Genomic DNA, 26,776 nt, shown 5'->3' on the forward strand with positions numbered 1-26,776 from the left:
CTTCATTACCCTCAACGTCCTCTGCATTTTATCAATAAATACCTGAGGGTCCTCATTTGGATCTGCCCCCGTGAATACCGTAGGGTCTAAATTAATGAAACCACGAACCCTCGCATTGACGAACCTATCTGCATGACCAATACCTACTTCTTGACGCCGAGCCTGTGTGGCTACTAATCGAGTTAATAGGTTAATAGCATCTCTCATCTCCTGACCCGGTGCATCCAACTGAGGGGCTGAACGTACAGGGGCGGGTGCTGGAGCTGGTGCCCCTCGGAGCTTTCCTGGAGAGGGCGGGGTATGTGAAGTCTGAGATGGAATCTCACTATGAGACTCTCCCCGAGCCCTGGTCACTCATGGCGCTCGACTAGTAATCTCACCAGCCACAGACTTTCCATTCTGGGCGGCTGTAGTCTTTGGAGGCATTGCTGAAAATATAACATATCGTTAGGAACATGAATTCTTATACCGCACGATCTAAGATAAGAAAAGAGGATAACATCCTATATGTCCTGTAGCCTCCTGTTTATAAGTGTGGTGCACAACACACCCATAAACAAGACTCTACTAGACACGGTCTGTAGACAACCCTAGGACAAAAATGCTCTGATACCACTTTTGTCATGACCCAAACCGATGGGCCCCGACGGATGCCCGAGTCCTACCTGTCGAACACCCTTAAGCATACGTCTAAGATATAAACATGAATAGTGTATGTGAGGGAAACCTGCCCAAAATACATATATAGATAGACATACGAAATACAGTGGGGCGAGCCGGCAAGGCTGCTATAGACAACTATATATGCCCAAAGCTGGAAGCCGACAAGGCCACAAACTATCCAACTATACATAACTATCTACAGACCTCTATTAGAAAATACAACTATACAAGGACGGGACTGGGCCACGTCATACCCATATATGTATACAAGCATATCGTACCAAAATCAAAAGCAGCTCCGGATCAAGTGGAGCACGTCAACTCTCGTTGATCGGGGATCCTAAGAAGGGGGACCGTCGACTTGCCTGCCTACATTTGCGGGCATGAAACGCAGGCCCCGAGAATAGGGCGTCAGTATGAATAATGTACAGAGTATGTAAGGCATAAAAATTAGAACATAATAGACATAGATGAAACATGGAATAAAGAATTCCGACTGTAAGTCTAAATCACATTGTAAATACTAAAACATTTATAATGTCATGCACGTGCATATAAATATCGTGTCATGCATAGGTATAGGTGTACATAATATCATCAAGCCTCTAAGGGCATCCCATCATTTCATCTCGGCCTCTGCGGGCAAAATCATCAAGATATACCAACTGATCAGGTGGTGGTGCTTATATAACGCCGTAACCTTTTCCCATATCCAATATACATATATATACATATAAATACGCATATATAACGCCATCTAGTTATGGGTCAAGGTACATATATAAATGAATGAATGCAGGGAAATATGTTAATAATCTCAATATTCCTTTCGGATAAACTTTATCAACTGCGTATCATTCTGAGACCCATGAACAAAAGATATAATAATATGTCACATGGGGAATCAAGAACATAGAGATCCCTAGTATTTCTATGAATAGAGTTGTTTATGAAAACTGTGCGTTTGCTCGTTTCTTCTGTATAATTTGGATCATGCCAAAAATAAAGAAGGGATAGCCTTAACATACCTGGAGTAGGGAAAAAACCGTATGATATTCTTGGAAAAGGTTGCACCGTACTCCTTTAGAACCGCAAAATTTTACGTTGCTAATAATTCTCGCTGGAATTGATTTTGTCGCAAGAAATTTTGTTGGATTGAGTTTTAGCGTCTGGTTTGAAAATGTTTTGAATTTGAATTAGGAAGAAAGCAAACTTGTAAGAATTGCTAACGTTTTGATTGTAGTGCTTTTGTATACAAAATATAAGAAATGAAGTGTCTTTTAATTATCAATTAGGTTGCCACCTAATAAAAAATGACTAAGAGTCATTTGTTTAAGAAGTGGCTTGCTGCCACGTGGGGGTGGGGGTGGAAAATTTTAATCTTTATCCAATTTATTAGTTAATTAGGTAATGTCCCGTAACCCGATAGTTAACCAATTACCCACATAATTAAAAATTATCTCAAATTACTTAAAATACTACTCATTTTTAATATACTTTATATATCATACTATTATGGTCATATAGTACCTTGTATGGTACTAGTCTATAAATATCGGGTATTATAGCTCGGACCGTATTTTATCCCAAATCGGCAACCTTCAACGAACCTCATTTTCTTTGATTCGTGTACCCTTTACCCTTCGTGGAACTTACTTATCGCTTGTGATAAATAATATAAATACATTAACCTCAAGATAATCTCATCCCTGAGTCTACGTCGATTAACTAAAGATGAAACTTTAACATACGAAAATACGAGATGTAAGAAAATGTTCGCGCGCATCCGTGAACGAGCAACCCCCAAACGCGCACCTGAGCACGCAAGTGCCGTAAAAGTTTGCCAGAGGTACGCTGCCGCGCACGTTCATCTCCCAGAATTCTAGTCCGGCCTATTTTTGTAAATTTGGAGGCTGCCTTTTGACCTATATGAAGCCTAGCTCATCCAAAAACTAGGTATCTGGGATTTTGGAGCATTTGTTGGAGAGATGAAGGCAAGGAAACAACATACACTCTGAATACTTCATCCAATTCATTCAACACGAATGTTTGTTTGATTTTGGGGATGGCAGTGTTTTCTTGTTCTCTTAATACTACGGAGTAATATTTCTTAGGGTTATTGATGGATATTGTGATTTGACTATGGTTTTTGGTTTGCTTTCTGTTAACTGCCTGAATTCGTTGAATGAGTTACTAATTGAATTGCAAGGTTAATTGTGATTTTACTTTAATCGAAAGAGAAGTGTCGCTGCAGTTCAAAAGAGCTTGTAGAGTTATTAATTGACCCAATCTAGAAGAATAGTCGAGAGATGTTCTTCATAAGATCATACATTCAACATATTTTTGCATAGTTTAAAAGCACATATCGTTAGGTTATTTAGCAAGCTCTAATTTATTCGAAACAAGAATTGGAATCCTTAAGATAGCCTAATCATCTGTTGAAATCGAAAGAGTTAATAAAAGTTAAGAGTGAACATAACACAGAGTTGCCCATAATAATAGTTAATCGCATATCTTGTCAAAGCCCTTATTTCTCACCTTGATATTCAATCATTGCTTTTTAGTCACTGAATTTCCATTATTAATTCACAATGGATAATTTTAGTTTTGCTCTTAGTTCGTTGATAATTCAAAATCAAATGTTTATTTTCCTGAATAGTGTCAAGCCGAAGATTTATTTGAACATTATTTAAACCAATCCATGTGGAGACGATTAAAATAATATACTATCTTCGACTAGCGAGCCGAAGTTTTATACATCGGTTTTGTGCTCGTCAGATTGTTTGATGAGCTTAAAATTACTTATTATTTATGCCCGCTTTCTGTCATAGATTTGGTTGATTCGATAGAGATTTGGTCTTATTTGGGTCTAATATGCTGCCTTTCAGTGCAGGTGGTGCAGAGGGGATCAATGGACAGATAGTGCACTACGTGGGAGGAAAACAGGTTGAGCAAGAAGAAATGCTCGTATGCGGCCGCGGACGAGCAACCCCTAAACGCGCAACTGTGCGCGCATGTGCCATAGAAGTCTGCCAAATGTGCGCGGCCACGCACGTTCGTATCCCGGAATTCTAGTCAGGACTATTTTTGTAAATTTGGAGGCAGACTTTTGACCTATATGAAGCCTAGCTCGTCCGAAAACTAGGTATCTGGGATTTCTGAGCAATTGTTGGAGAGAAGAAGGCAAGGAAACAACATACACTCTAAATATTTCATCCAATTCATTCAATACGAAAGTTTGTTTGATTTTGGGGATTGTAATTTTTTCTTGTTCTCTTAGTACTAAGGAGTAATCTTTCTTAGGGTTATAGAAGGATATTGTGCTTTGACTATTGTTTTGTGTTTGCTTTCTGTTAGTTGCCTAAATTCGTTGAATGAGTTACTAATTGAATTGCAAGGTTAATTGATAAAAACCTCATCTTAGCCTTCCTCGATTTGTGTGCACAGTTCGGGTGTTCTTCTGGAAGGCTTATATGTTAAAACTGATACAAATAAGAATTTTTCCTGAAAAAATTAATTTGAGTTGACTTCGATCAACATTTTGAGTAAACAGATCCAGATCCGTGTGTTGACGGTCCTGGTAGGTCCGTACCGTAATTTGGGACAGGGCATATGCCCAGAATCAAATTCCGAGGTCCCTAGCTCGAGATATGGAATTTTGATGAAACATTAAATGTTTGAAAGTTTTATTATTTTAAGAATTGACAGATGTTTGGTCTTGTTGATACGGGGTCCGTATTTTGGTTCCGGAGCCCGGTACAGGTCCTCCATAATATTTATGACTTGTTTGTCAAATTTGGTGAGAAACGGAGTTAATTTGACGTGATTCAGACGTTCGGTTGTGAAAATAGAAGTTTTAAAGTTTTCTTGATAATTTCATTTGATTTGGGGTCCGATTCGTGATTCTAGGCATTATTTTGGTGTTTTGGTCGTGCGAGCGAGTTCGTATGATGTTTTGGGACTTGTGTACATGTTTGGTTTGGAGCCCCGAGGGCTCGGGTGAGTTTCAGATAGGCTACGGGTGTTTTGAAACTTAGAAATCTGGTTTTCTGCAGTTTAAATTGCATTCTGGTTTCCTTCATCGCATTCGCGAAGGCACTCTCGCGAACGCGAAGTGTGAGCTAGGCTGGGGGATGGTTTGTTCTACGTGAACACGAGTTTCATGGTCACGAACGCGGAGCATTGGGGGTCTGCTCTTCGCGAACGCAACAGGCAACACGCGAACGGGTAGAGTTATTGGAGGTGGGCTGGTGATCAGTGGGTTGTTCTACACGAATGCGAGACAAGTCTCGCGAATGCGATGGCCAGGGGGGATAGACCATCGCGAACGCGTGCAAACCTTCACAAATGCGAAAGCCATTCGGGCTACTGCACTTCACGAACGCGAAGAAGTCCTGACGCCCAGACCTTAAAATAGAACCAAAACGGGATTTTACCCATTTTTCATAAACTCTCCATTAGAGTTCGGCCTAGGTGCGATTTTGAAGGGAAAACTCAACATCAATTCATAGGTTTGTACCCTTTAACTCAGTTTCTTCAATTTCTATCGTTACCCATTAAATTCCTAGCCATAATCTTTGTTCTTTCATGGTAGAAAACTAGGGATTTAGGAAGAATTCGGGGTTTTTTCAACTTGGGGATTTAGATTTCAATTTGGGGTCGGATTCCGAAACTAATTATATAATCGGGATCGGGGGTGAACGGGTGAATGTATTTTGGCTCGAACCTCGGGTTTTGACCAAGCCGGGCCCGGGGTCAATTTGACTTTTTGGGGGAAAGTTTGGGGAATCTAAATTTATGCATTGTAATTAATTTCTTTAGCAATATTTGATATTATTGAGTCGTTTTTGGATAGATACGAGTGGTTTGGAGGTGGATTCTAGAGGAAAAGCTGTAATTCAGCATTGGGTGACCTGTGGAGCGAGGTAATTGTTGGGTCTAACTTTGATATGAGGGAATTAGGAACCCTTAGACTATTTGCTATGTGAAATTCATGTGAGTGGCGTATATGTGAGGTGACGAGTACTTATGCGCCACCAATTTATCTGTTTTTCCCTAATTTCCCGTTTTCTCATATTATCTCTTTCCCTGTTTTAATTGTTACATGCTCCAATTGTGTTCCCATGCCTAATTGCTACTTGTTAGACATTGTTTTCTCTTGTTGATGATATTATTCTTTCCATAGTTCCATTATCTCCTATTATTTGCTTAAGCTGTTTTACCGGTACCTTTCTGCTGTATATTCTGAATCGGTCTCGCTGTGTAGTATTACTTATGTGAACTTTCATGGTGTACAAGATTCCTATTTGTTTCAGTTTGAGGTTTAAGTTTTGTGAAAGGATTCTGTGACTTAAATTGTGAAATTTCTGTACATATTGAGTAATTAATATTGATATGGCGGGATCAGGTTGCACGCCGCAACAAGAGGAATAAGGGTGATATATATTGAGGTGGAATAAGGGTGATTTGATACTGAATGGTGGGAACGGGTTGCACGCCGCAACAGGTGTAATAAGGGTGGATTGTTTAGTGGAATAAGGGTAAAATATGATTGTATTATTTTGATATGGTGGGATTGGATTGCACGCCGCAACACTTTTATTTATATTCACTGTCATTTATGCTATTATGAGGAAATAAGGGAGGAATATGAAATGTACGGTGGGATCGGATTGCGCGCCGCAACAACCTATGTGTTATGTTTTTCCGTGAACTGTGTTAGCCTTATGGTATTCTCTTTTGCACTTAAAGAGTGACTCCAGATCCGGGTAGTAGAATGTATATATTGAAGCTGTTATATATTTCCGCACTCATTTTTAACTCGTTATAGCTTATTTTTTGTTTATTACTGAAATGTGAAAGAATTGGCTTAATGATTCTCTAACGTTGGCTTGCCTAGTAAGTGAAATGTTAGGCGCCATCATGGTCCCGACGGTGGGAATTACGGGTCGTGACATGTTGGTATCAGAGCACTAGGTTGCCTAGATCTCACAATTCACGATCAAGCTTAGTAGATTCAAGGCTAATGAACTTTGAACTTGCAATTTCTACAAACGATGCCGAAACCTATCAAATCACATCCGATTGACCCCGAATTTTGCACACAAGTCACAAATGACATTACGGACCTACTCCGACTCCCGGAATCGGGATCCAATCCCGATATCAAAAGTTCCACTCCCGGTCAAACGTTCCAAAAATTAAACTTTTGCCATTTCAATATCACCATCCGGACACGCTCCTAAGTCCAAAATCACCTAACGGAGCTAACGAAACTATTAAAACTCCATTCCGGAGTCATTTACTCAAAGATCAATATACGGTCAATCATTTCAACTTAAGCTTTCAACCTTGAGACTAACTGCCTCATTTCATTCTGAAATCACACCGGACCCGAACCGACTACCCCGGAAAGTCACATAACAGTTATAAAGTACAAAATGAGCAGTAAATGGGGGGACGGGGCTACAACTCTCAAAACGACCAGCCGGGTCTTTACACTTGTAGACTGATCAATTGACTCAATCTAGAAGAATAGTCGATAGACACTCTTTGTAATATCAGTCATTCAACATGTTTTTGCGTAGTTTCACAGCACATATCGTTAGGTTGTTTAGCAAACTCTAATTTATTCGAAACAAGAATTTGAATCCTTAAGATAGCCTAATCATCTGTTGAAATTGAAAGACTCAATAGAAGTTAAGAGTGAACATAACACAAAGTTGCCCATAATAATAGTTGATCACATATCTTGTCAAAGGATTTATTTCTCACTTTGATATTCAATCATTGCTTTTTATTCACTCAATTTCCATTATTCATTCACAATCGATAATTTTAGTTTTACTCTTAGTTCGTTGATAATTCAAAATCAATGGTTTATTTTCCTGAATAGTGTTAAGCTGAAGATTTATTGAACATTATTTAAACATATCCCTATGGAGACGATTAAAATACTATACTATCTTTGACTAGTGAGCCTAAGTTATATACGCCGATATTGCACTGCTCAGATTGTTTGATGACCTTAAAATTAATTAAAATTTATCCCCGATTTGTGTCATTGATTTGGTTGATTCGATAGAGATTTGGTCTGATTTGGGTCGAATATGTTGCCTTTCAGTGCTGGTGGTGAAGAGGGATCAATGGACAAATAGTGCACTAAGTGGGAGGAAACCAGGTTGAGCAAGAAGAAATGCTCGTGCGCGACCGCGAACGAGCAACCCCCAAATGCGCACCTGGGCGTGCAAGTGCCACAGAAGTCTGCCAGAGGTGCATGGCTGCGCACGTTCGTCTCCCGGAATTCTAGTCAGTCTTATTTTTGTAAATTTAGAGGCAGCCTTTTGACCTATATGAAGCCTAGCTCGTTCAAAAACTAGGTATCTTGGATTTTGGAGCAATATTTGGTGAGAAGAAGGCAAGGAAACAACATACACTCTGAATACTTCATCCAATTTACTCAATATGCAAGTTGGTTTGATTTTGGTGATTGCAATGTTTTCTTGTTCTCTTAATACCATGGAGTAATCTTTCTTAGGGTTATTGACGGATATTGAGATTTGACTATTGTTTTGGGTTTGCTTTCTGTTAGTTGCCTGTATTCGTTGAATGAGTTACTAATTGAATTGCATGGTTAATTGTGGTTTTACTTTAATCGAAAGAGAAGTGTTACTGCATTTTGGATTGTGTTATCTTGTTTGGGTTGATTTCACGACTCTCATAGGTAATCAAAAGAGCTTGTAGAGTTATCAATTGACCCAATATAGAAGAATAGTTGAGAGACGTTCTTCGTAAGATCATTCAATCAACATATTTTTGCATAGTTTCACAACACATATCGTTAGGTTGTTTAGCAAACTCTAATTCATTCCAAACAAGAATTATGAATCTTTAAGATAGCCTAATCATCTATTGAAATCAAAAGAGTCAATAGAAGTTAAGAGTGAACATAACACAGTGTTGCCCTTAATAATAGTTGATCACATATCTTGTCAAAGCCTTTATTTCTCACCTTGATATTCAATCGGTGCTACTTAGTCACTCAATTTCCCTTATTCAATCACAATCGATAATTTTAGTTTTACTCTTAGTTCGTTGATAATTCAAAATCAAAGGTTTATTTTCCTGAATAGTGTTAAGCTGAAGATTTATTTGAACATTATTTAAACATATCCCTATGGAGACGATTAAAATACTATACTATCTTTGACTAGGGAGCCTAAGTTTTATACACTGGTATTGCATTCGTCAAATTGTTTGATGAGCTTAAAATTAATTAACATTTATGCCCGCTTTGTGTCATTGATTGGGTTGATTCTATAGAGATTTGGTCTGATTTGGGTCGAATATGTTGCCTTTCAGTGTTGGTGGTGAAGAGGGATCAATGGACAAATAGTGCTCTAAGTGGAGGGAAACCAGGTTGAGCAAGAAGAAATGCTCGTGCGCGACCGCGAACGAGCAACCCCCAAATTCGCACCTGTGCGCGCAAGTGCCACAGAAGTCTGCCAGAGGTGCATGGCTGCACACGTTCGTCTCCCGAAATTCTAGTCAGGCCTATATTTGTAAATTTGGAGGTAGCCTTTTGACCTATATGAAGTCTAGCTCATCCAAAAACTAGGTATCTGGGATTTTGGAGCAATATTTGGTGAGAAGAAGGCAAGAAAACAACATACACCTTGAATACTTCATCCAATTTATTCAATATGCAAGTTTGTTTGATTTTTGTGATTGTAATGTTTTCTTGTTCTCTTAATACTATGGAGTAATCTTTCATAGGGTTATTGACGGATATTGTGATTTGACTATTGTTTTGGGTTTGCTTTTTATTAGTTGCCTGAATTCGTTAAATGAGTTACTAATTGATTTGTGTGGAATAGGAGCAGCTTTACATGTTAGGTGTTTGTGTAAATGCCACAATGATGTTGTGCGGTGTATTATAGATTTCTTTGCTCACGTGATAATAATCCATATACATTATTTGGGTGAACTAATAATGGGTTTGTATTCTAATGATTGTGGGATGGATTCTTCCCATGGCTAGGAGAGTGTATATTCGTGACCACTATATGGGTAAAGTCTGAGTAACTCTTCTTGGTCCGAAGAGTGGTCTAATTGCTGATATTTATCGGGTTGTTTCAGGTGCAAATGGCCACTTCAAAGAAAAGAAAAACCCCAAGCGCCTCCACCGGTAGGCAAGCAGGCACTTCCAAAGCTAGAGATGTAGGCACGTCCAGGCCGTGAGCTCCTGCATCCTCTCTCCCATATGATCAAAACAAGTTTGTCTCCTGGGAGGCCTAGGACCGGTTTAATAGCAAGGCGGGCAAAAAGTCAATACCTGAAAGGGGAATCGACATTGGGTCTCTCCTCCACGAGTGTTACAGAGTTCATGAGGAATTGGTCCGGTGAGGAATGGGGGTGGTCTTCAAAGTACTTGACGAGGAAAATTTAACGTTTGTTAGGGAATTTTACGCGAATTGCCCGGAACATGAGGACTATGTGTGTACAGTCCGGAAGAAAAAGGTGGACTTTTCCAAGGAGGCTATTCAAAGGGCCTATCACCTGCCAGCGTACGTGGACTATCTTGATACAACAAATTACATTTTTGGTGCACAGTAAGGAACCATACCCATGGACCATGTTATTTGAGACCAATTGTGTGCCAGGATAGAGGTGGTGTGGTTAATAAGGGGCCACGAAATTTACTCTACTACACTCACTTTTAAGGGGAAGTGTTGGTTATACATCATTAATAACTGCCTGATGCCTTCCAGCAACACAACTGAGGTGAATGATCCTCGGGCTGCTTTGATTTGGTGCTTTTTCACTGGCCACGACTTTGATGTGGCTAAGGTCCTTCAAAATGAGATGATAATTCGATGTCCAGTGCAGAGGTATGGGTTCTTTTTCCCATTGTTAGTCACTCAGTTTTGCCGTGAGGTATGGTTACCAAAGGCTACAGATGGAAAGGTCAAGCGAGAAAAGAAATTTCGAGCTGATAAAGTTGTCATTGGGAAGGACCTCGCTGTGGCTGTTGAGGTTGAGAGTGAGGAGTACAATGCGCCCGTAGAGGAAAGGTAGTTGCACAGAGAGGATGCTGATGCTACTACCCCGCATGAGCAGGGTGTTGGAGAACCTTCTAGTGGTGTATGGGAAAGAAGAATTGTTGCCTTGGAATAAGAGATGGTAGGAATTCCCTCTTCTGTCACTGATTTGGGTACTCGAGTGGACTCACTTGCTAGACAAAATTCCAAGTCCAAGAAGAAGATAATGACATGGTTGCGTGCACTTGGCCGGGCTTGTCACCTGGACCCCGGCACTGTCTCCGACATGGGCTGACACACTCAGGGGAGTTTTCTTTCACCTTGGTATTTTAATTTTGTCACATGGGGACATGCCACTAGTTAAGTGTGGGGGTGGGGGTATTGTAAATAGCGTTGTTTAATTTGCTTTATTATTGAAAATAAGGAAAACAAAACCACAAAAACAAAAATTCATAAAATATATTTTTTTTCTTTTACGATAACTTCTTCACTTGTACTTCCATGGATTTCTTGTTTGGTTCTTTACCACTGTCGTAATATTTTGAACCATACACCTTTTAGAGTAGAATTTTGTTATTTCTTTGTTTTAGATATGTTTTTGAAAAGTTGCTTGTGGTTGGCAAAAGTGACTGTGCCTGACTGGTGGGATGCATGATCCTGCCGTTGTAAGTCAGAGAGACCATTGGTGACTACGGGTTGAGTTGTGTACCTATCCAAAATGCTATGTGTGGTGAGGCGAATGATATCTTAGTGATCATGCCTGTCAGGGTCCAGAGCTTGACTTTGTTGCGGCTCAAGGCCAAATCATAGGTAATTGTTGAGTTTAGAGATGACCCTAGGCTTTCTTTGATAGCCTTTTTCTTCGATTGCTTTGACTCCTCCTAAGAACTGATAAGTTATACCTAGCTAACCCACTTGAGCCTAATTCCCTCTTTCTTTGGAAACCACATTACAACCTGAGCCTGTAGCCGTCCCTTAGCATTTGAATGCCTTGTGTGTGATACTAAAAGATGAAGAGACATAAGTGTAGGGGTGGGGGTTGGTTTTGAGTGGAACCAACGATAAGTATAAAAAGGTGCACCATTATGAATGTATGTGAGATACGAGAGAAGGGGATTTTTAAATGAAAAAAAAAATAGGAAGAGAAGAAGAGATATGCTCACGTTGAGTAAGGAAATAAAAGGGAGCATTCCTGTGCGGATGTAAAATCCTTGTATGTTGTTCTTAATGAAATGAGAACTGGGTGCTATTCTGAATTGGAAGTTTGGGGGGAGTTGTAATTGCAAAATGTGTAGGTCACGTATGGTGTTGTAGGTATTAAAGTTCTTAAGGAGGAGTAGATACTCTTATACAAATTATATCCAACAAGTCGCATAGCCTACGTTACAAGCAAATGCAAGGTCCTACATGATCTAGATGAGACTGTTCCTACATTAGTGGAGAGTTACACGATAGCCAAGATTATTGTACTCTTGAAAGAATGATTCACTCTTTTGTGAGGGCGAGTGATTGTTATGTATTGACCTAGGCCATTATTTCAGTTGGTGTGTGAATGGGTATTGTCTTTTTCTTATGAGGTGTATCAAGGATTTGGTGCCAATTCGACCACATCACTAGTGGAACTTCATGACCGGGGTTGAGAAGGAATGTGACCCCAGGATAGTATCGAGTTGATTTTGGCCGGCCATTTGTCTAAGGTGGTTATAGTATTAGGAGCAACATCGTTTTAGATTTTCTCAGGACGAGCAAAAGCTAACTGTGGGGGTGTTTGATGAGCTTAAAATTACTAAATATTTATGCCCGCTTTGTGTCATTGAGTTGGTTTATGCGATAGAGATTTGGTCTGATTAGGGTCTAATATGTTGCCTTTCAGTGCAGGTGGTGCAGATGGGATCAATGGACGAATAGTGCACTAAGTGGGAGGATAACAGGTTGAGCAAGAAGAAATTCTTATGAACGGCCATGCACGAGCAACCCCCAAACGCACACCTGAGCGTGCAAGTGCCATAAAAGTCTGATAGAGGTGCGCGACCACGCACGTCAGTCTCCGGGATTTCTAGTCAGGCCTATTTTTGTAAATATGGAGGTAGCCTTTTGACCTATATGAAGCCTAGCGTGTCCCAAAACTGTATTTGGGATTTTGGAGAGAAAAAGGCAAGGAAACAACATAGACTCTGAATACTTCATCCAATTCATTCAATATGCACGTTTGTTTGATTTTGGCGCTTGTAATGTTTTCTTGTTCTCTTAATACTCTTGTGATGAACAACTTCTCCACTATGGAGTAATCTTTCTTGGGATTATTGACGGATATTGTGATTTGACTATTGTTTTGGGTTTGCTTTCTGCTAGTTGCCTGAATTCATTGAATGAGTTACTAATTGAATTGCAAGGTTAATTGTGGTTTTACTTTTATCGAAAGAGAAGTGTTGCTACAATTCGCATTGTGTTATTTTGTTTGGGTAGATTTCACGACTCTCATAGGTAATCGAAAGTGCTCGTAGAGTTATCAATTGACCCAATCTACAAGAATAGTCGAGTGGCGTTCTTCGTAAGATCATTCATTCTACATATTCTTGCATAGTTTCACAACACATATCGTTAGGTTGTTTAGCGAACTCTAATTCATTCGAAAGAGGAATTTAAATCCTTAAGATAGCCTAATCATCTGTTGAAATTAAAAGAGTCAATAGAAGTTAAGAATGAACATAACACATAGTTGCCCATAATAATAGTTGATCACATATCTTGTCAAAGCCCTTATTTCTTACCTTGATATTCAATCATTGCTACTTAGTCACTCAATTTCCATTATTCATTCATAATCGATAATTCTAGTGTTACTCTTAGTTCTTTGATAATTCAAAATCAAAGGTTTATTTTTCTAAATAGTGTTAAGCTGAAGATTTATTTGAACATTATTTAAACCAATCCTTGCGGAGACGATTAAAATACTCTACTATCTTTGACTAGCGAGCCTAAGTGTTATACACCGATTTTGCGCTCGTCTCCCCTCTAACCCAAGAAGCACTGAATCTTAGTAGCGGAAGTAGATCCAGGCCAGCTCTATACTGCCTCAATATTCTTCGGATCCACCTTAATCCCCTCACCGGACACCACGTGGCCCTAGAATACGACTGAATCAAGCCAAAACTCGCACTTGGAGAATTTAGCATATAGCTTCTTCTCCCTCGATGTCTGGAGCATGATCCTGAAGTGCTGCGCATGGTCCACCCGATAGTGAGAATACACCAATATATCATTAATGAATATGATGATGAAGGTATTAAAATATGCTTAGAATACTCTGTTCGTCTAGTGCATAAAGGCTACGCATTGGTCAGCCCAAAAGACATAACCAAAAACTCATAGTGGCCATAGCGGGTCACGAAAGCCGTCTTCAGAATGTCTGAAGCTCGGTTCTTCAACTGATGATATCCCGATTTTAGGTCAATCTCTGAGAACACCTTAGCATCCTGAAGCTGATCAAACAAATTATCAATTTGCGGCAGTGGGTACTTATTATTGATAGTGACCTTGTTTAGCTGCCAGTGGTCAATACACATATCCTCATAGAGCTGTCTTTCTTCTTCACAAATAGAACTGGAGTACCCCATGGTTAGTCACTCGGTCTGATGAAACCCTTATCAAGTAACTCTTAAAGTTGTTTCTTTAATTCCTTCAACTCCATAGGTGCCATGCGATATGGTGGAATAGATATGGGCTGAGTTCCCGGCACCAAGTCAATACTAAAATCAATTTTCCAATAGGGCGGCAAAAGCCGAAACTCTTCCTGCCATGCCTGGTAGGTCTACTGGGAAAACATCTGGAAAGTATCTCACTGCCAGAACTGACTGAATGGTAGGAGTATCAATACTAACATCCCTCATAAAGGCTAAGTATGCCAAGCACCACTTTTCCCCCATCCATTGTTCCATCAAATAAGACACCACCCATCTGGCAACATGACTCAATGAACCTTTCGACTCCAACATGCCTAGACACATAAATAAGGGCACTCAAAGAATCACAAGGCATATCCAAATATGAAGCAATATAGGATGACACATGCACATAATTAGAACCCGGATCAAATAAAACTGAGGTATCTCTATGGCAAACATGAACAATACATGTGATGACTGCATTAGACGACTCTTCCTCAGGTCTAGCTGGGAATGCATAAAAATGAGGCTGAGTCTAACCACTCTAACCTTCATCTCTCAAACGACCTCTACCTTTCTAGCTTCCACCTTTAATGGCCTGACCACCACCTTGGGTTGCGTGACCCCCGCCTCTAGATGGCTGAGCGGGTGGTGGACCAACCGGTGCTGGAACCATGGCAAGAGTACCCTGCTGTGGCAAGCTGCTCTACGACCTGGGCAAAACCTCATGACGTGCCTCGGATCTCCAAAAGTATAACAAGTCCTCGGTTGCTATGATTGCTAACCCTAGAACTGACCCTGTCGACCAGAGTAACCACCCTGATAATGCTGAATCAGAGGTGTACTAACCGCATATGAAGGTGTGCTATACACTAGCTGCTCAGGATGAGACCCATAAGAACCACGGCTACGCAAAGCACCATGTGACACCTAAAGTGCTGACTGGACCGACTTGATAAGATAGCCTCCACCAAATTAACCCCTGCCTCCAAATGAGGCACCACTAAAACCATCGAAATGATGGGGTCTCTTCTTAGATGCTGCCTTCCTACCCTGACCATGGATCCTCTCAATCCGTCTGTCAATCTCTATAACCAGCTAAGAAAGAAATATCATCCTCAATGTCTCTTGCCATTTGTAACCTCATACCATAAGTAAGGACATCTATAAATCTCCTCTCCCTCTCCCTCTCAGTAAGGATCAAGACAACTGCATGGTGAGATAAATCAACAAATCTGGTCTCGTACTAGGTAACAGTCTTGCTACCCTACTGGAGGCACTCAAACTGGCTGCGGTAGTCCTCTCTCAGAGTAAAGGGATGAACTTCTCCAAGAATAGTTGTGAGAACTGATCCTAATTGAGTGGAGGTGAATCTGCTGGTCTTCCTCGAATGTACTCTTGCCACCACCTGTTGGTGGAGCCATGCATCTGAAATATTGGAAAGTCGACTCCATTGGACTCTACTTTGCCCATGTTGTACAACATCTTATGGCAATAGTCCAAGAAATCTTGGGGGTCCTCAGAAGGTGTACCACCAAATTGAATAGGTAATAGCTTGGTCAACTTATCTAACCTCTTCAGCCCCTCGGATGAAATAGTGGGTCCCTTCCTAGGTTGTGTAGCAATGAAAGGTTGAACTGCTCTAACTGCTAGAACTGTTAGAGTTTGATATACAAGAGCCATCTGCTCGGGTGTGTGAGTAGCAGGAGTCTGGGCTCCACCCCCAGCCTGAGAAATAGCTGGTGCCATAGGAATCACACCGGCTTGGACCATACTCTCCATAAGGTTCACCAGGCGGACTAGAGAGTTCTGAAGTACCGGGGTAGCAATGAACCCCTTTGGGACCTAAGCTAGTCCAACGAGTGTAATATGAGCTTGGATCTCCTCCTCCTGCTTAATCTAAGGCTCTGCAGTAGGTGTTGTTGTGCATTCTCTAAGCTGAGCTCTGCCTCTACCTCTAGCTCTACCTCGGCCCCGGCCCCTACCTCTCGTAGTGGTTGCAACTTGGGGCTCCGGCTCCTGATCAACTGTGGATGTTGTGTGTGTCCTCACCATATATGAGAGAACACGAATAGAATGATTCAAACTTCAGTGATAAAATAAAGTCACACGATAGAGTAAGAAAGAAATGACATTTCCAAAAGCCTTATAGCCTCTAGAAGATATGTACAAATGTCTCTGTGCCAATCCTCCAGTCTCTACTAAGCTTGCTCATGATTCGTGAGACCTGAGAAACCTAGAGCTCTGATACCAACATGTCACAACCCGAAGTCCCAACTGCGGGTCTGTGATGGTGCCTAACACTGGATGTTAGGCAAGCCAACATAACAAATGAAACAAAATAGAGAAAAGTAATAGATGTCTGATAACTGGTCAATAGCATAACATAAACCACCCTAAGATCTAGTGTCACAAGTACATGAGTGTCTGGATCCAGCTAAATACAAGATTTAAAAAGAAATACAACATTGTCCGAAATAAAATGGAACACAACTGACTGGTATCTACTAACTGCCTATCGGAACTCCGCTGGTACTAGCGTCAAAATCTGCACAAGAAGTGCAAAAGTGTAGTGTGAGTACAACCGACCCAATGTACTCAGTAAGTTTCGAGCCTAACCCCGACGAGGTAGTGACAAGGCTAAGGCAAGACACCTACTAAAAACATATGAATATATATATATATATATATATATATATATATATATATATATATATATATATATATATATATAACAGTAAAAATATCAAGTAAAGAATTAAAAGCAATAACTAGGTGGGGGAGTATAGAAGCGGCAACAACCGGAACAATAAGTACGGAATAACCAAGTATGTCTCTTCCAGAAAAAAGCAACGAAACGACCAAGTTAAACTCACAATTCAAGTATCAAGTAAAAGCAATGAAATCATCAAATTGCACGGCATCACCCTTCGTGCTTTTACTCTCATTCTCACCATTTAATATAAATGCAATTGCACGATATCACCTTTTGTGCTTTTACTCTCATCCTCCTTCGTGCTTTTACTTGCATCCTCACCATATAATATATATAAAGCATGTGCACGACATCACTGTTCTTGCTTTTACTCTCATCCTCACATGATAATGATAATACAACAATCAAGTGCACGACATCACCCTTCGTGCTTTAATCCTCACATTCACTCAATAAATGATTATAATATGCAAATAAGGCACGACAATACCCTTCGTGCTTTTCACTCTTGCTTACCAAGCAACAATAATAACCAGAAATATCAAGCAAGGTGGGAAGCAAATTTCAACTTCAACCGTGTTGCTAGAATAAGAAATTTAAACTCCTAACATCACTACAACTTCAAAATAAGCAATAAATATGGAAGGGAACTATTAACGAGTAACAATCTATCAAAAACATGGAAGGCATAGTAAATGAAACAACACGGTACAATAAGACAATTTCCACCCGCATGATTTAACGCATGACAACGCATATATGCTCGTCACCTTACATATAAGCCGTCCCCTACATAATTCACGTGGAAAATAGACCAACAAGTCCTAATTCCCTCAAGTCAAAGTTAACTACGACACTTACCTCACTCCGCAACCAAACCAATAATCAATTGCGACTTTGCCTTTCGAACAAGCGTCCAAACCAATCGAATCTATCCAGCTATCGATCAAACAATTCAAAAAAAGCTTTATGAACTACTCACAAATGAAAAAGGTTCAATTTTGATCATTTTTGACAAAGTCTACAAAAGTTAACCTCGGGCCCGCTTGGTCAAAATCTGAGATTTAGACATAATCCCGATTACCCAATCACCCCGAGCCTGGTTATGTGATTTCTTTCAAAATCCAACCTCAATTCGAGGTCTAAATATCAATTATACAAGATCCCTAAATTCTACCCAAAACAACCAATTTCTACCATGGAATTAATAGATTTGATGTTAAAATTCATGAAAAAGTAATTAAAATTGATTGAAAACTTGTTAAAGTTGCTTACCTATAAATTTGGGAACACAATCCTTTTCAGAAATCGCCTCTAGAGTGTTTAGGGTTGTAAAATAGTGTAAATAAGTCCCGACTTTCCCATCTTTTACCCAACTGCAAGTATCGCAACTACGAACTCTTGTTCGCAATTGCGAATCCCGCATTTGTGAAACCCTGATCGCAAAAATGACCTGTGCAACAGTCATGTGAAAGTCGCAAAAGCGACAAAACCATCGCATTTGCAAAGGAAACCTCCCTCGCATATGCAAGCCATGCTTCGCAACTGCAAGGCTGCCCAACAGTACACTATATGGCAAATACGATGCAAGAGTCGCAAAAGCGAAAATAGTACAGTTCGTAAAAGCGATCCATTCTTTGCAATTGCGAAAACCCAGTCCCAGCCCATGTTTGCAAATGCGATCATTAGACCACAAAAAGGGACAAAGGGACATCTTGTCAAGTTCTGTATATGTTCCCAAAATGAGGCTTATAGATTGGCTAAAAGCTAATGGGAAGAGTCGCATAGGCTCACATAAAGGAAAAAGGTCGTACAGGAGCTGCATGACCAAAGGTAGCAACGGTTACGAGATTGAAAGGGGGGAATAATGTTACACCCCATGTTTTGGTATGTGAAAGTACGCCATAAGTAAATTGATGAAATATCGGAAAATGAGATATTACATCCCGCATTTTCGAACGTTAAAGTTTCGTCGTAAGCTAATCAACGTAAGGTTGGGAATGAGAATATTTGGAGATTATAAGCATTATGCTACTTCAAACAAGTGATGAGTAAATTTGTGAAGGTGAGAGGGTAAGCAAATCAAAGAAAATGAATTTTCGTTGAAATTTGACATTTTGAGATAAAATACGGTCCAAGCTACAATACCCCGTATTTATGGACTAGTGTCATACAAGATACCACATGACCATAATAGAAAGGTGTCACGCCCCAAACCTGGAAAGGCGTGGCTGGCACCCGGTGCCGTGCTGGCCCGAGCGAACCACTCTGTAACTCATGATCGTTCGACAAAAACTAGAACATACATAGGTCGAGTTGGCTGAACTCATTCCTTTTGTATCTATCATGGGCCAACATGGCCACGACTCATAATGTAAAAGTGTAAGTGGGAAAACACTGTATCACAAAAATATTTTTTTTTCTTAAAACATAAATAGATATGGGCCGTCAAAGCCTCTGACATACTATACAAAATGAACCTCTGTCTACAAAGCCTCTAAGATTATCTGACATCAAATGGGATAGGGTACCGGCGTACCCATAAGTCTGTAGAAAAACTCTGACACGATGACTCATAGACTCGGCTGCACTACGAATGAGGTGGAGTCTTACTGATCCTTCGGTGAATGCCAATTTCGTCTACTATGAGGGCTCGTCAAACTGATTCTACCCGTCTATCAGGACCTGCACCACGACATGCAGCGTCCATAAATAAAACGGACGTCAGTACGAATAATGTACTGAGTATGTAAGGCAGGAAAGCATAAGTAAGAATAGTAATGTAAACAAGGATAGAGAATATACAACCTGTGACATCTGAGTACCTCTGAGGGCTACTGACATGAAATACATGATACATACATATATATACATAAACTTTTAAAATATACGCCGTTGTGGGCATCACCATCATCATATCGTACCCGGCCGTAATAGGCTCGGTAAAATGTACCCGGCCATCATAGGGCTCGGTAAAATCGTACCCGGCCACGTGGAGCTCGGTAAAATCCAACTGATCAGTGGTTGCACAATAGGTGCCATACCCGGCCGACTATAGCGCGGCTCGGTAGAGTAAAATAGATACATATATATGATGCATGCTGGACTCATTAGAATCACATTTTGAACCTTTCAGAGTGACGTAAGGTCAGTATCCTTCGTACACGTTATTAGGATTAACTCTTCATCAAGAATCTTATAAGAGTCAGAAACTACCAACAACATTGATAATATAAGAATAAAAGAAGTAACATCAATATCAACCGTTTCATAAGAAGGGCAGCAATGTAAGTACTGCTAGCTTCTAAGAGTAGAGTATCTTTGGGAGCTCGTTCATTACATTATGTACAATCAGAGTCGTGAAAAAAGAATGAAGGGGATAGGCTCACATACCTAGAGTAGAAAAAAATTCGTATAATATTCTTGAGACAAAATATACACGGGCAAGGAGCGATCAGTTGGTCTTGCACACATTGTAGTTTCCGTAGTGCTTAATAAATTAGAGTATGAAGCAAGGTCCAAATTCCAGCAATATAAGCAACGGCAACTTGAGCATTCATTATTAGATATATGAATCTTCATTCCTTGTTTTGCCTTTTTGTATATAATCTTTGCCAAGAAATGAATTGGATATCTTTTGAAGATAAGTAGAGATAATTAGGACAATGTCATTTCTTTACGTGTAATTGTCTTAGAATTGTTGTCCAAGTGCCCACTAATTAGTTTGTCTAAGGCAAGAGTCATTTAAGTGTTACTCTTATTTGCTGCCACGTGGAGGGGGTGGGATGAGGTGAGGATTTTAAATCTTATTCTATAATAAATTAATTTATTAGGTAATATCCCGCTACCCGATAATTAATCAATTACCCGCACAATTAAGAATTGACTCAAATTACTTAAAATTCTACTTATTTTTAATACACTTTATTCATCATACTATCATGGTCATGTGGTACCACATAAAATAAATACCTACACTATTATTTCTATCAAAACATCCATGCAAAATACATATATTTTCTCAACTTATAATTTTCCTAATCTCATATAAAGAGTAAAATTCTCGTACGCTTAATTCTTAAAATGGTAAAAAGATAACCTTCTTTTCTTGTGAGAAAATAACTTCTATTTTTACAATAAAGAAAATCTCATAAACTTTCTTATATTATGTGTATAATTTACCATATCCAAAAATATTAATAACTATATAAAATCATACTCTTTAAACATTTTTCTATAATAAATGTTCCACTCAAAATAAATACCATATCAATATGTATCAAACGGTATCAAAGTTGTAAACTTACGGGGTCTTATGGTCACAAATCCTCTGTAGAAAAGTACGGGATGTAACAAAAGATGTGCAAAGTATGTTAAAAGTGAGTAGTATTTTAAGTAATTTGAGATAATTCCTAATTATGTGGATAATTGGTTAATTATTAGATTAGTGGGGAATTTTCAAGTTAATTAAAAAATATTGGTAATTAATAATGGTTTTGGATAATTCTTAAACATTATGTGGCAGCCATAAAAAGCCCAAAGGATTACTATCCACTTATGTGCTACGTGGCATGTGTAGGAGAATTGGTGGCCTACAAGGATTATTATGCATAAAGTAAAAGGAAATTACATAAGTTTGCCAAAAAAAGCTTACGAATGAAGCTTTAAAATTTCAAGAATCTCTAAGACTTCTAAATTCAATAGAAACGGAAATTAAAACTAAGGAAGGTGACGGATTTTGGGCAAAGATTTTCATACAAAGTTACACAACGTAATAGCCACGGGATTTGCAATTTTAAGAGAGCACGGTACAATCTTTCTTAAGAACATCATACGGATTTTCTCCTACTTCAATCTGCTGTTACGTGCTGTCGAAATTGACAAGCGTTGTAAGGATTGTCAAGAGAATCAGCTCAGGTATGTTAAGGCTATCCCTTCTTTCCTTTTGGCATGATCTATATGAAACGAGCAAATGCATAATTTCCATAAATGGCTCTATTCATAGAAATATTAGGGGTGTCAATATTCTTTATTCCCCATGTGAATTATTATTATATCTTCTATTCATGGGTCTCAGAAAAATGCATATTTGATAAAATTTATCCGACAGTCATATTATTTTTATGACATTCCGAGAAAATCTTATTAACGTATTTCTTATGCATTTCATGCATTTATACATGTACATTGACCCATGACCAGATGGCGTTATATATGCATGTATTATAAGTATATGGGATATGTGAAAAGGTTACGACGTTATATACACACCACCACCTGATCAGCTGGTATACGTTGATGATTTGCCCACAGTGGCCGAAATGATATGATGGGATACCCTCAGAGGCTTGATGATGTTATGAACGCATATACCAATGCATGGTTTGACATTTATACGCATATACATGACATTATAAAAATAAAATGATTCACAGAGCTATGCATACGTACATGTCAAGTCTTTTACTCCATGTTTCTCTCATGTCTATTATTTACTAAATTTCATTCCTTACATACTCGGTACATTATTTGTACTGACGTCCCTTTGCCTGGGGACGTTGCATTTCATGCCTACAGGTATGGATAGACAGGCCGAGAGTCCTCCAAGTAGGCGATCAGCTAAGCGAAAGATATTGGTGCACTCCATTTGTTCCGGAGTTGATTATGTGGTCAGTATGATTAGAACATGTACTGATTAGTATGGCGGGGCCCTGTCCCGATCCTTATGATATTTATGTACTCTTAGAGGCTTGTAGACATATGTCGTGTACGTGAAAGATTGTACGGCCTTGTCGGCCTATGTTTTGAGTTTATAAATGATGATGTTGGCCTATTATGCCCGTATGTCACCTGTATATGATGATGTAATAAGAAAGTTACGTTACATTGGTACTCGGTTGAGTAAGTTACCGGGTGCCCGTCGCGGCCCATCGGTTTGGGTCGTGACAAAAGTGGTATCAGAGCAGTTATGTCCTAGGGAGTCTACAAGTCATGTCTAGTAGAGTCTTGTTTATGGGTGTGTTATGCACCACACTTATAAGCAGGATGCTACAAGGCATTTAGGACTGCCACTCTTTCTTCTTACTCTAGATCGTGTGGTAGAGCTCAGTTGTTAGAACTCAATTTCCTAAACTCTATCTAATTGATAATACGATGATGCCTCCATCCAGAAAAATGGTTGGTAAGAGATGTAGCTGTGGAAGAGTTGAGTCAAAGGAACTCAATTTTTGAATCATGCTTATGATGGATAAATATGAGGTATTCAACAGATCATATTTGTACTAAAATGTGTAAACTTCTTGATAAGGATCCTTAAGACTAGAATATCTATCCACTCTTACGGTAAAAAAGAATAAGAGAATCGGAAGGTACACATAAGTTTCAGCAAGTAAAAGAAGCAAGATGATAAAGGGTACAAGTTGCCCAGTTAATGAAAGTTAACAGTATTTACAATTCAAGCAGAGAAATATAAGCATTCTGAGTAACCTTCACCAGTAACGGAGATATATACAATTGATCACACCCATTTCAGTTATTCCCTCTGGGGGCTGACAAGTGTAGTTTAAGAGAAGGACGGGATATGAGGATCCGGCTGGGGTTAGAGTAACCCAAAATAGTGAATGGATTTTTGTATTAACTGACATTTCCGAAGGGTATTGCAAATGTGGTAATAGATCTCCTTGCGAGACACCCACATCGTGCAGTCTAAAATAGTATAGCTAGGTATGAGTACTATAAAGATAGGCACTAGAAGCCTTGAAGGGATAAATATTACCTTAATGTGGCTCCCGTCCCTAGTAGAACGGGAATGTTATGCAACCCGAAGAGCCAGGGGATGGAGCAGGGGGAGCTAAAAGCAAAGAATGTCTTGTTGACGTTTTCTGAATAAAGTAATAGACATAAATATTAGCAGGAAATAAGAAGAGAGTTAATGAAGCATTATGAGTAAGATGTGATACATGGACGACAACGGTATATCAAAAAGATGACAATATTACTGAGTCTATACTCAAGTGAAGGAAAATACAAGAGGTGGCAGGCCTTGAGACAACAAAAGAGTATAGGCCATAAAGTCATATCCTCATTTTGAGAAATGTGTTCGTGACTCCAACGCGACTACCAAAAGAAAAAGTTAGACCCCAGAGTAATAAGATATCAGCATGGACTGGTGAACAAGATAAACTAAGCATGAACAAGGGACTGAGTAGTAGTCGGCATCATGAGAATTTCAGAGATTGCGTCCCGGCGATAATAGAATGGAGGACAAAAGAATACCCTTTAAAGGTCATTCAGGAAGACGCTTCCCCAAAGTAAGCAAGGTGAGTAAAGTTAAGCTTAAGGGACTGTATGTGTCAGTTACACTAAGTGTCACCCTCGCGAGCGAGGAATCTTGTTATCCTTGGTACAGAATGATTACTACGAGGTGAGTAAGGACCATCGATGATATGAAACTATGCCATAGATGAGAAGGTAAAACATCTATACGTAGATCATCTTTACACTAAGTCTTAGTGCTCCCCTAAAGGGGGGAATATGTAGTGATGTGGTAGTAAGTCAGAATTAAGTGGTTTTAGTAATTATGGAATGGTAAGGGAAGAATGCGAAAAAAAAATGAAAAAGGGAAGAGATTGCACTTATTCGAAGCCTACAAATCTGCTACGATTCCAGAAAATTATGCAAACACGGCATCAAGGAAAGGAAGTAAGGGGCCCTGCCCGAGATGTTATTGATAAATAAGGAGCCAGTGCGAGACGTAAGTTAATGTAAAGGAAATAACCCAAGAAAGATTACGCAGAATATTGATATGAGGATGGGCCAACGAGTAGTTAGTAGTTGATCTAGGAAGAGCCTAGTTATGGCTAAATAAGAGGACACGGATAAATCAATAGATTGTGCAAGATGAACATAGTGAACCCCAACATGGGGAATTCAGTCTCGCAGATACGACATCGTGATCCTTGAGAAATATTCAGATAGGAGTTGGGGTAGTAAAGGTATCGTATGAGTGTTACGGAAATAAAAGAGCATCCCACTGGGAAGACAGTCAAAATATCAGTTCACAAGCAACCCTACAAGCACAAGGTCATGGAGGTAAGTAACTACGGATAATTATAGGCGAGGAAGGACATCAAAACTTCTATCGGGTATACGATGTGATAAGCTCACAGCTTTACAAGAATCAGAGGATCCTCTCTAAATACTACAATGAAAGACTAGCTGAGGAAGTAAGGAAGAAGGCTTCAACCTAAGCTCAGTAACCTAAGGAGGAAATGGTCTTGTAACCACAGTCTCACAACAACATTGTATGCTCTCCATAAGGAAGTGGTACCTACCGTGGCTAAGGAACGAGAAGAAAAATCAAAAGTAATATTCGAGATCATATGAGTTGCACAAAAATTTCGGCATACGTGGGAACTAAGATAAGCCAAGTATACATGCAACAAGTGGCAAAATGACCAGGAAAAGTAATTGCTTACATTTAAAGAAAGTGGAGAAGGAACGAAAGGAATTATTCGATCAGTAATCCAGAGTGAGTTACGTTATGAATGCACGTAAGATTTTGGAGTATTATCCATGCAGCATATATGTGACAATCATACAGCCGTAGAAGACACTGATATAAGTAAAAGAAAGAATTGAGCCCAGGGCATAGACAAAGGATTGAATTGTTAGAAGATTGTGTCATGGATAGTCCATAGCGCCCATAAAAGGCTAAAGTAATAAGTAATCCCAGGAGCCGCATATCGGAAGATAGTTTTAGCCTACATGAAGGCTGATCAGAAGGAAGAGGAAACTAAAGAGTTACATCAACTCAGTAAATCAGGAGTCCGATTATTAGACCAAGAAAATTTTAGACCTCGTGATTGAGAACATTGTAGGATCACTCTTAAATACAAGAGAGATAGTACATTAGCCAAATTCTATAACGGCTCTACGATAAAGCCAGTCAGAAAAGTACCATCCTTATAAGAAGTCAGTATGAAGCTCCCACCGGATTGTGTGTGCACAAGAGGTGCAAGTATTATAATAGAGCTTCAAGTTGTGGATATGAATTATACCTATGTGAAAGGGATGCCATGGATGAGATAGATGATGTGATGTGAGATTGGGAATAGTGAACAATGTACGAGATACTTAAATGCAGAAGGTTGGGAATAGTCATACTGCAGATAGAAAGCTAGAAGCGTGAGGATTCAGTATCCAGGAATGATAACGACATCGTTAGTGACATATCTTCTAGTCGATGATTTCTAGGTATCGAGAGGTCCAGTTACGAGAGTAAAGAAGAGTTAGAAATGATGTGATGTCTCACTTGATGTTCCCGAATAATGCAAGGGAATCTATGGTACAAGCAAGTTGAAGGAAGGTTGCGAGTAGTATAAATAAATATATGTAGGTCGTAAGCTAAAGTATGGTAGAGCGACAAGGTTTTGGAAAGACATGAGTAAGAATAAGGAATGGCAAGTGAGAAGGTTACGAGAATGGATAAGTTATCGGGATTAAGCCCATGAAGACAAAAGAGCTGATGGTTTCTCTAGGTTATAGAAAGTTCATCCTGAAAGAACTCAAAGGAGTCTAAGACTAATAGCATTTAAAAGAGATGGAATGTTGCCTTGGTAGTAAAATGAGGGTATACTTGTGATAAATAAAAGATGACGTTTGGACCTTCGATTGAATGATGATTTGAAGGG

This window comes from Nicotiana tomentosiformis, chromosome 8 (assembly GCF_000390325.3).
Source record: "Nicotiana tomentosiformis chromosome 8, ASM39032v3, whole genome shotgun sequence".
Taxonomy (NCBI): domain Eukaryota; kingdom Viridiplantae; phylum Streptophyta; class Magnoliopsida; order Solanales; family Solanaceae; genus Nicotiana; species Nicotiana tomentosiformis.